This window comes from Anser cygnoides, chromosome 3 (genome assembly GCF_040182565.1).
Source record: "Anser cygnoides isolate HZ-2024a breed goose chromosome 3, Taihu_goose_T2T_genome, whole genome shotgun sequence".
NCBI classification, from domain to species: Eukaryota; Metazoa; Chordata; class Aves; order Anseriformes; family Anatidae; genus Anser; species Anser cygnoides.
Genome location: NC_089875.1, coordinates 62,871,063 through 62,882,337, shown reverse-complemented (window position 1 = coordinate 62,882,337; position 11,275 = coordinate 62,871,063). Strand labels below are relative to the sequence as shown.

Below are 11,275 nucleotides of genomic sequence, written 5' to 3'. Positions count from 1 at the left end.
TGGTCAGGAAGCAAATCAGTTGTTACTGGCCCCTTTCAGATGTTACTGGCCTCTACCTGCGCTAACTTTGGGGTGCAATATCTTTTTGTTAGAAATTAGACTGTGGGAACTACTTGCGTGTGAATTGCAAGGCATCCAAAAGCTTTCAAGCCACTGCTGACTTGGTTAGATGGAATTTTCTGTGACCGTGCTAGTCTTTCCCCATTTTTCTTCTTCCAGACATGATTGATGAGGCACGATCTTGTTGAATTCCAAGCCATAAGAAAGGCAGAAGGCAGAAGTGATACTGCGTGCTGATGTTTGTTTGTTTGCTTCTTTGTTTTCACGAAAGGATATAAAGTGTCTTGAATCTACAATAGTTTGGCAATTGGTCCAGGTGCATGTACGTGAGCACTAATGTTATTTTCAGAGAGAACAGAAGTACCATGTGATTTTGGCTCAGGGTGGAAGATGAAAGGAGAGCCCCTTTGGACATGAAACTCTGGCTGGCGGCTGCGTTTGGATGCTGGAGGAGCTGCCACCAGCACGCCGGGCTGGCTGCCCCTGGCATGGCTGGGATTACTTTGCTGCTACATGCCGTTGCTCAGCGCAAGAACAAGGCGCTTACAAGAAGGTGGCTTTGTGTGGCGATGTGCAGGTCACAGTTCCCTTTCTCTAACGCTATTCACGGCTGCCTCTGTTTATACTCTTCTAGCTCATGATAAACATCGGGGCATGACAGCCTAAAGATAATAACATTTTAAAGTTCAGATACCTCTGAACGCCTCTGCAAACATCTGGCAGAAAGCCACTTCTCTTTTACCCACAAAAGCTTGGTGAAACTAGAAGTCTGGCTATCTAGCACACTCTGGTTTAGGAGATGGAAGTTAATAAAATATTTCCTCTCTTTTCTGTAACCAGGGCAAGCAGAAGTGCACAAAAATGGTTGCCTGCCAGTCCGCTGCAGGAGGAAAATAGCCTGGCATTGTGTCACTGGAGTGCAGACAGGCAGGAGAGCCAGAAGATTTGTCGTCAGGAACCCTCGCACGTACTCTGGGGCGGCAGCTCAAGTTTTTAAGTTACACGTACGTATTGCACAACTTCTGAAGACAAGAAGTCCTCCAGATGATGCAAGCTGAGTGAGTGATATGTTCTGAGGATGCCAGTGTAAATTTACCCTTTTACACCTGAGGAGCTGACTGGTTTAAGCTGCCATCTCAGAAGCTGTGTGAGTTAGCCCACACTGTGTGCTGTGCTGTTCTGTTTGCCCAGAGCCAGGCGAGGCTGTCTGAATAAGGCTTGTGAATCTCTACAGTGCCCTGCATTCACGGCTGAGACTGCAGCAAGAGCCATATGCCTCATTTTTAAAATTGGCCTAGGTTCCAAAACACAAGGGTGCTTTGTAAAATTTTTTGGCTTCCTGATCTTCTTGAACTTTCTTCCTCAGACCTAGCTTCCCTCCTTCATCCCCACCATTGCACCCAAACAAATACTCTGGTTAGACCTACGTGGGCAAGTGAGGGTGCCTGCCCCAATGGCAGCTCTCATGAGCAGAGCAGCCCTTCCACCTCCTCTGAATGGTATGACAGTCCCTGGCTAATGCACATGCACCAGAATTGTGTTTCTCCTGTCAGAGGAAAAGATGTCAAGCTTATAACTGAAGGAAAAAGCTATCTAAAGGAGATAAGAGTATAAGAGATGTTACTGCAGTTCTATATTTGAAATCAGTTACGTATGTGTGTGGTAACCCAAATGATGGGCGGACTGCACTTTCCCATTACCATAATTACATTTCCTTTCATAGCTAGGGTTGGGGACACATCCAGACATTACAGAACACATCAGTAGATTTAGTGTGGCTTACTCAGTCTCCATTTATCAGACTATGTCCCAATTATGTCATATTTAGGAAACAGAATAATTTTCTGGTTATAGCACACAAAATTTGTGGCATACTAATCCTAGTCATCCTACTGTATGAACTTGGAGAAGTTGTTTTACTTCTCTTTGATGGTAAAAAAATTAACTTGCCTCTTGGATGGATTTTAGTACCGTGCCAAGTTAAAAAAAGTCTGAATCTAAAGTTAGCCTTCTAAATCCATATTTAGGGGCTAAATGGGGTGATTTGTTTTCCACAACCCTGAGCACCCAGCAACTGTCTCCCACTGAGGCCAGCTGGAGATTTTGGGTGTTCATCAGTCTGAAACGTGAAGCAAAAGAAGAGCAAAGGCAGCTGTTTGTGTGCACGTGAAGAGAAGCTCACTTACATGGTGTGAGGCAGGAGCAGCAGTTTGTCTTTACTGGTTGGTTGTCACAGTGACGGTGGTGGGGAGATGCAGGTGGGATTAATCTCACTATTTTTGCAGTCTAGAAGTGGGATATCTGCCTTAGGCTGATTGTTCACAATCCCTTTAGAGGATCCCTTGGTTCAGTGGATGCAGAACAGCTCTCAGTGGAGGCAGATGAGAATTCCCCAATGTGTCATTCTGTCCACCTATCTGGTCACAGGATGAGTTGTCCTCCAGAGATGGTCAGCCCTGCCCACTGAGTGCAGAGTTTCATACATGCTTAGACTGCTTGCTCAGACTCTGCTGACTGTAAAGGCAGTGGGTGACTTACAGTGCACTAGGTAAGTCCATGTGTGTTGCAGAGCTCTTCGTAGCTGCAGAGAACGGTGAAACCCTACCACAAGCCTGAGAAGGTTGGTTGTGAAAGTTATGATCAAGTGAAAGCAGGGAGAAATACTTGAGACTTGCAAGGAAAAAGAAATACAAACCTGACTGTAATCAATGAAAACCTTTTCCGTATTGATGGGATGGTTTTTTTCCACTGGACAGCTTTGCTCTTCAGGGCAGTATTTGAGGAGGAAGATTAATTTTCCCACGGGAGAAATAAGCTTTGAATAAGTCAGCTAAAATGGATTGTTCTTATGTGCACTGCACATCTATAGGAGAAACAGAAGAAGTTTACATGCTCCCTGAGGAGGAACCATGACAAGCAGACAATTAACCAATTCCCCCAGATCCCCGATTTAAAGAACCACGTAATGGCTTAATTGAGTTGAGTTGCTGAGAGAGCAGCACTGCACTGAGATTCGTGCTGTGAAGTGCACGATTCCCAGAGGCATCCATCAGGTTTTAAAGAATTGACTTTCCATGCTAATTGACCCAGATGTGCTTGATTTTACTTCACAATCTCCACTTCATTCAATTACTGGTAAAGAGAAGGGAATGAGAAAAAAAGGCTCCATTTATCTCATGTACTATATTAAAAGGAAGCTTTCCTAAAGCAACATTTTGTAGTGCTGATCAAATTGTTCAGCCTGAACTGGAGCAGCATTTATGCCACTTTTTTTTTTTTTTTATTATTATTTCCCAAATGACCGAGCATGTATTTTGTAAGGAGTAGAGAATATTCGTTAAGCCACTCTGCTTGGCAAGGGAAATGTAGGCATCGTCAGCAGAAGAATGAGCGCGGTACAGATGGATGGACGGTGTGTGACCTGCCTGGCCAGGCAGCGTTCAGAAGCACAGTGGGAAGTCCGAGCGTTCTCATGGCTGGAGGCAGAGCTGGCCCGCCTGATCCACCAGTGCACGAAGGAAATCACACAGTTTAGCTATTTTCAGCTTTAAGAAGGCAAGGAGCCAAGTTGAAGGAATAGGCTTTGCAATGTGAATGAGCAGCTGAACTCTTCCATGTCCCAGGACAGTAGGCACCCCGTTTTCACGTTTTCACAAGCTTTGTTCACCTTTTATGTATGTGTAAACATCCCTGGAGCACACGGAGTAATTAGCACAACACTGGGGTTTCCAGTGCATTCTGTGTGTGTGTGTGTGTGTGCAGGACCCCGTTTTTTGTTCCTTGTCAGTTCACAAGCTTTAATTCATTTATAAATCAAGCATCTTTGTGTGGTAGGGATTGAGTCCACCTCTCTCGCAGCATTCCTGGAATACCACTGGAGGCTTTCTTTCATAAAGAAGTTTGCTCTCTACCTGGTTAATGATTTCAGACTTACCTCAAACAGTGCCAGCAAGAGACGTGTTGAGGAGCTTCTGTGTATTCATATTTAAACAGGCTGGGTACCATTGAAATTAGCTTGCACCATTGTTAGGGGAGCAGAATTTAGCTCCCGGTGCTTGTGACTAGCCATATTTTTTACCAACCAGTCAAGTTATGGAGCTCTGCTCTGAAGCAAAGGTGTTTAAGACATTTACTTCTTTGTTAAAAGTTTTATGCCATATATGGTCAGCTGCGGTGGTTTTGTTTTGCTTTTTTTTGGTGTTGTTGCTGTTGTTTTTTTCTCTCCTCTTAAGAAGGCTCTCCTCCAAACTGCTGAATCATGCTGCAATCTTAGACATGATGATTTTTCAGAATTTGAATCATAGTTGAGCTCTCTGGATATCAAGCTGTGAAGCCACACATGGGCTCAGCCGTTTGGCAGCCACTGAGTACAGCTTTGGCAGTATCATATTCACAGTCCAGATGTTGGATGGTTCAGCCACCACATGCGGCATATTAGAGAACAGAGCAACAACATGACTGAAAATTGCAATTTACTCTTAATTTAAATACCATGGTTTGTACTGTTCTTCATGATTTAGTCCGGATATTAAGAACCAGACTGCTTTATGCATGGATCAGTATCCCACCCTACAAGAACTCCTCACCTAACAAGCCCACATGCAGTGAGAAACTTCATTTGGTGTACAAGCTGTTTTCGGTCTTGCATTGCAAGGTCCCCCATGAGAAGCTGTCCCAGTTGGGCCCACTTCTGAAGTCAGTTACAGGTTTTGACGTATGCAGGACTGACAAAAAGCATCACGACCCACTGGAACCAGAACTAAGAAAGTCAGGGTAGTACCTGGGATTTGTAAATGTGGTACGATCATGTTGTCTTCATGTTCTGCTGTGGCCTTGCAGGCTGCAGTGATGAATGCTTTAGAAATACTTGGGAAAGATAGAGAAAAATAGGATTCTTCTTCAAAGCTATGCTTCGGCACATTCAGTCAGTTGAGCTGCTTCCCGAAAGTGCTTCGCTTTAAATAATGTTCTGTACTCAAATGGTGTGTTTTGAACATGCTTAAGTTTTGTGCATGTGAAACAAGAAACTGAGTCTTGACAGTTCCATTCCTGTATCGACACTTCTTTATGACCACAAAACTCAGTCTGTGAAAACAGCTACTGTTGTTTTGCTGGGCATTTGAAAGAAAGATCTTTATTCTTTCATAGTGAGCACTAAATCTGGGCAGGAATAAACAATGAATCACCTAGGCCAAATTACTTTCTTATGACTGCAGAAAACACAGTGGCAAATTTTTTTTATTTTTTTTTTTTAGGGTGACTGAGACACATAGTAGAAAAGTGCTCATTAATTTGATCTAATGTATTTAAGCTAAATCTTAAACTTGAGACGTGGAGAAAAGAAATGAGGGAACACGTATAAAAACTGTTTACACAATGCAAGAATGTTCCTGTGAATATGTGAACACTGAAGGACTGATAATTTCACTGTGCCTGTTATGCTAAAACTGAGCCTTGAAATCTTTCTGAAGGAAGATATATCTGACAGTTTTCTTTGCATGCCAACCGGTTAAACTGAGCTGTTTTGTGTGAAGAAGTAGTGCTGGAGTGGAGGAGGACTGGTGCTGGAGTATGAGATATGGCATAGATGAGCAGAAGGGAACTTGTCTGTGTCGATCTCAGTGGCAAGTGGATAGATAGGAGGCTCAAAGGGGAATATTGTCCCAAAAGGAAGAAGGGATTTAGAGACAGGGAGAAGCAGTGTTGGAAGCAAAAGGGCTTCTTGGGGTCCATGACATGGAAAAGAGAATAGCACTGCTGTCTTGGAATAGAGGATGAGACTTGAAGCGAAAACAAGAGCAGCAGAAAAATTTCTGCAGCTGGGTGAAGCTGAGTTCTTTGAAGGAGAACATGAAATGAACAAAGCAGCATGGGTCCTTGAAAAAGAATAAAATGGCTGGAAGAAGAAAAAGTCCCAGGCAATGAATATCATTAGGGAATTCAGTGGCAACAAATTCAACTGGCCAAAGAATCTAGACAATTTGGAATATATTTTTTTCCAAGGAACAGAAATGTATAGTCATTATCTAAGTAAAAGGTAGTACGTTTTGCACTGTTCTAGGCAATTCCCATTTTTTTCCAGTGCAATCAGCTACTTAAGTGCTGACATACTGAGAAGAGCAGAAAGGGTCTCACTTTCAATGAACACTTCAATACTAAAAGTCAGAACTAAAAGGAAGGAGGAACTATGAAGAATCATAACAGCAAAGGATCTGCCCCATAGGTTCTTGAAGGTTCTTCAGTCTTAAGATGGGAGAAGGCTAGCTTAGTCAGTCTAAGTTCAAGTCAGAAAACTCTGCTCTCTGTGGGTGTAACTGTAAAAAATGCTAAAGCAGCTGTTATGATGTACTATGGTGTATTATTTCTGTCTTATCTACAAGTCAGCAAAGAATGAAATTGCTGAAGATAGTCTCACTAGTTGAGTCACACAGTATTTTGGTCCTGGTTCTGACAGAAGAAAGTCAGGTCAGAGACCAACCGGTGTACTGACAGTTTACTTTGAGTTTAATAGTATAAAACAGAATTATTTTGCTTTTGCATACTGAAAGATGATGCTCCCAGGATGAAGTTAGAGTAAAATGGATGTGGTAATTCTATGCAAATTAAATATATTCCATAAGTTTTATTAAAAAAATTCAAAAGAAACTAGAGGAAGTTTTTAAAAGCAGAGGTTTTTGGTTCTTGGGAACTAAGCCAACTGTAATGGAAGCAGATGCTTACATGGAGTGCAGGACTTACCACTTAAAACATCCAAATGGCAATGCAGCAACATGCTTGCTGTGTTCCTGGAATTATGAGATACACATGAAATGCTTTTAAAATGTTTAAATTAGTCAAAGATTTAGTCATACTGAGTGCAAAGAAATCTGTATGGTAGATCATCTCTGCCTACATTTCTGAGCTATTAAGTAACTTAGATACTGTTAATCCTTTCCTGCATTTTATTTCTACAACATAAGAGTCTCATACTAGAGATACTGGATGTCTTGCCTCAAATGTTTCATAATATGTAATTCCAGCAGATTTATGTGTGTGCTTGCAGAGAGATGACATCACTTTTTATACTGTTGAAAGGGGAAAATGTCATTATGCAGACACCCTGTGTCATTTCAAAGCAGACAGGAAGACAATAGTATTGTTCAGATGTAGAGTTCAGAAACAATAGAACTGCTTACCTAATATGTGCTGAAGTTTTAAGTCTACACACATCTTTAGTGGAAACCCTAGGAATAACCTCAATTTCCTTCAGCTCAGTGACTGATGGACACCTGGTGCACACAGGATTTAGCAAGAAAGTTTATTCAGTAAGTAGTAATTGCCGAGTACTAGCCAGGTACTTCAGCTTAAATACCTTTTGAAGGGAGAAACAAATCCTAGAATAATTTGTCATCTCTACTACAAATTCCAAAACCTACAGTATGTTTGGAAGAAAATCAGACATAGTTAAGGGACAGAGAAATCAGACATAGTTAAGGGACAGAGAATTATACAGAAGCCTTAGAAAACCTTGAAACAACATTCCTCTCTTCCCGAATTAACAACCAAATTAGCAAATTGATTTTGTTACCCCAAGGCAAGCAACTATACTGAAAATGCTTAGCTGCACAATGGAGTTGAAATGCCACAGGTTTTTGTATCCTAGCAGGGAGGAGAGCACTGGGAGAAGATAATTAAAACTCTTCAGCCCATTGTGTTACATGTGAAGAAGAAAACATTTCATAGGGGATATATTATTTCAGTGGTAGCTGTATATACGTATATATATGTATTTCTTGAAATGAGGTAGTGGTTTTCTTCTTCTATGATTGCTTATCATTGCCTGGATTAGATATGAGTCACCACCTAACGATCTCTCCCTTCCATTACCAGAACAAGAGGTATCTTTTTTAGCACTGGGACCTGAGAAAGCCTTAGTTGTCCCAAATCTCAGTCACCCAGTGAGATCTTGTCAAGCCTCTGGTTTTGTTTTCCTTGATACTTGGACTCACTGCACAAAGGTTTTGAATGACAACTCCATGCTTCAGGAACTAGATGTAGGTAAAGAAATCAAGGAACGGCAAGCTTACATTCTGTGAGATTAGAGTCACTGAGTGTAGAAATGATGGCTAGAAAAATGAGAGGAGCAAGGAAAGTTAAAAGAGTTGTGAGAGACAGGCATTAACTTTTCTAATCCACTGAAAATGATGAGAATATTTTCTGGATTGGTATTCCCTCATGAAGGTAACCAGAATACAAACTGCACAGATTCATTTCTAGAAACATGTAAAAAAAAATCCAAAAAACATTATCTGGGAAATAGATTGTCTTTTTCAAGATGCACATTCTTTCTGCATTAGACCGAAAGAGCTTGCCAGGCAAGCACATGATTTTCTTTTACACTGATGTCGCAAGAATTATTTTTAAGACTTTTCTTGTACTAAATCTTTTTCTGTAGGCCCTGCAGGAAGATAGTTATTGTTTACTTTCCAATATATTGATAGCAAAACAGGCTTTTCAAGAAAATGAAATCAAGTGCTTTCTCCTCTCTCCCTGCTAAAATACTACTAAAGTTTATTAAGGACATCAGCAGCAAAAACTGTCTGAAAAGAAGAGGCTATTACTTCAAAGGAAAATGAAATGTAAGTAAATAACAAAAACACAGATATAACTGTAAATGTTACAGCTGTTTGCCTAGTCTCTTCATCTCCCCATGCAAGCTGTGGTTTTGTCTACATTGTTTGTGACTTTTGAGTGGAAAACTGTAGGAATTACATTCTTTATTCTTTTTAATGTCAGCTGGCAATCACCTTCAGGACAACATTCATTAATTAGTCTATGTGAGTACTCTCTTGAGAGCAGCAAATCTTTTCTCCATACAGAGGACCTATACTGCATGTTGCACTGATGAACCTCCTAGATTTGTAGGGAAGTTGCTTTCCCTCATGGTATTTTAGAAAAGTTCTAAGCCATTAGTACAACTGAATCCAGCAGAAGGGAGATGGCATAAAATCTTTAATTTATACTCGGAGAGCCTGTTTATTTAATATGGATAGTATCATCATCATGCATGAGTAGTGCATGGGTGAGTATCCATCATGCATGGCTGAGTGTAACCATCATGCATTCTAGGCATGGGCTTACGTTGGGACCAAGAGTCTGTAGCCTATGTCCCTTTCTTTCTCGCTGTAGCACTTGCTGTTCAGCTCATGCGAGGCTTGCACTGTTCTCCTACCTCCTAATACCGCTTGCAGCTGCACACAGTCTTTCATGTCTCCTTCAGCTTGGAGTTGTAGGTCTGCTGGAAAATCCAGCCACGAGACACTTTAAGTAGCAGCTTGATCTTTGTCAGTGAGATCGACTCAATTTAGATGCATACCGTTGAGAGGTCAAATCTGGACTGGAATATGTTAAGGGCTGTCAGAACATTGTAAGCAGGAAAGACAGACATTGCAACCAGCAAGTGTTTGATTCCAGCAGAGAGTCTTGTAAATGGGGATGTTTAATAGACCGTGGAGAAGTTAAAAGGAAGGATTAGACAACTGGTGGGGTCAAGTGCACTTAAGTAATCATAAATGCATAGGGTAGTGCTGTAATTAAAAATGCTCCTTCGCTCTCTCGGTTGGCCTTGGCGTCGGAGCTGTGCCTAGTACAGACACAGTCTTAGTTCCAAGGGGTTTCTCTTATTGGTCCAAAACATACGAAAGCTTTAAAACTTATGTATGTGCTTAAACTTACAAAGAAGGGGGAGAAAATGCCTGAATCATTAAGACTCTTGAATAATCGAATTTTACCACATTCTACTCTGAAGTAAAGGTATTTGTGATAGCTGTCTGGAAAACAAAACTTTCCAAAGAAAGATTCAATGTTTATTTTGCCATGTTTAAAAGAGCCTATTTTTAATAACTAGTTTTATTAAATATGTAAGATGAAGAGCTTTGATAATATTTATCAGAAACATTCTGATATAATTGCCTGTGAAAACTATAAGCAACTTTTATTTTTAAAATAAAAGGGCATTTTTTACTGAAAAAAAAGTTTCTCAACTATTTTTACTATCTGTAGCAAACACACAAGACTTATGTAACTCCATTAAATGCTTAGAATAATATTTCCAATGCACACCTTGCTTGTTAAGTTAATGGAGTGTTTTCTTTACGCACCAGGATAGAATCACATGATGAAATTTGAACTGATGGGTTTAGGCTTTCATTCTATTTGATTACTTATTTGGGTCAGGCATTTAGAAAGAAGATAAATATAATACAAAAAAATATTGACCTTCTCTTTGAAAACATGTTTTTAAACAAGGATGCGAGTCGCTGCTTTGCGCTTTGTGATGTGCTTCTAGCTAAGTTCAAGTTCAGATTTACCTATAATTTTTAGTGGCAGGAAGTTTATAAATGTCCCGTTCACAGCAGTGGTGGAAATGTATGAGGCTGAAGTCTGAAAATACTAAAAGAAGAGGCAGGAAAGGGCTATCTGCCTGCTAATAAAAGGATTGTCCAGAATATGATACTCATGTGACCCAAAATAGCACTTCTGTTTCTCTCATATTATATTTCTTGTATTTGGCATACAAAAATTCCGCTGGGATCTGGCTCCTTAAAAACCCTTTTTAAAAAGAAAAAAGAAGTGGCCTTGCTTCCTTAAAAGTCCTGGCCCTTCATATTCCTTCTACAAGCTTCAGCTGTGTCGACAGTAAGAAGATAGCTTACCCTGCTATCCTAGCTAAGGTTTTCAGGAAACAGAAGTTAGAACTGGATATGGAGTTTATATGGAAACTGCTAGAGTTACAACGGAGCTTGTTTAGCATCAGTAAAGCTGTTAAAGTTTAAATAACATTGTATTACTAAGATTTTTAAACTTTTTTTTTTTTTTTAAATCTTTTTAATAGAAAGGGCAAATGACCACTCAGAAACACTGAGACTGCATTGGATAACAAGTGAAATGCCTCACAAAAGTACCAGAGGCTGGTATGGATTACAGAAGGAGATGGCAGAATTGCCCTGCCAGGGTCTCTGCACGCCGCGTCTTCAAGTGTTTGGGACAAACGTCTGCTAGGCCGTAGGTCTAGGGAGAAACAGAAGGACAAGAAGGTTTGAAAACCCTCCAGAACTCATTTGCTGGAGGTCGTTAGTGACATTTCAGGTATTTTAGCACGAAGCTCTCCAGTGATTTGTGTAAATCCTGAGTGCTGTCTTCCTGCCTGGATATTAAAGGCCTGCATTTCTTGCCA

General features: G+C 40.6%; 1 long non-coding RNA gene across 4 annotated transcripts in view; it reads left to right on the top strand.

The window, feature by feature from the left end:
* The window catches only part of LOC125184219 (uncharacterized), a 34,182-nt gene that overhangs the window by 15,926 nt on the left and 6,981 nt on the right, over window positions 1–11,275 (top strand). For 3 of the 4 annotated variants that reach the window (XR_010830386.1, XR_007167879.2, XR_007167877.2), the window contains one exon: window positions 901–8,678. This is a non-coding gene — a long non-coding RNA (uncharacterized lncRNA). The remainder of the gene's footprint in view (window positions 1–900; window positions 8,679–11,275) is intronic. The other variant, XR_007167878.2, reaches the window with a different exon arrangement.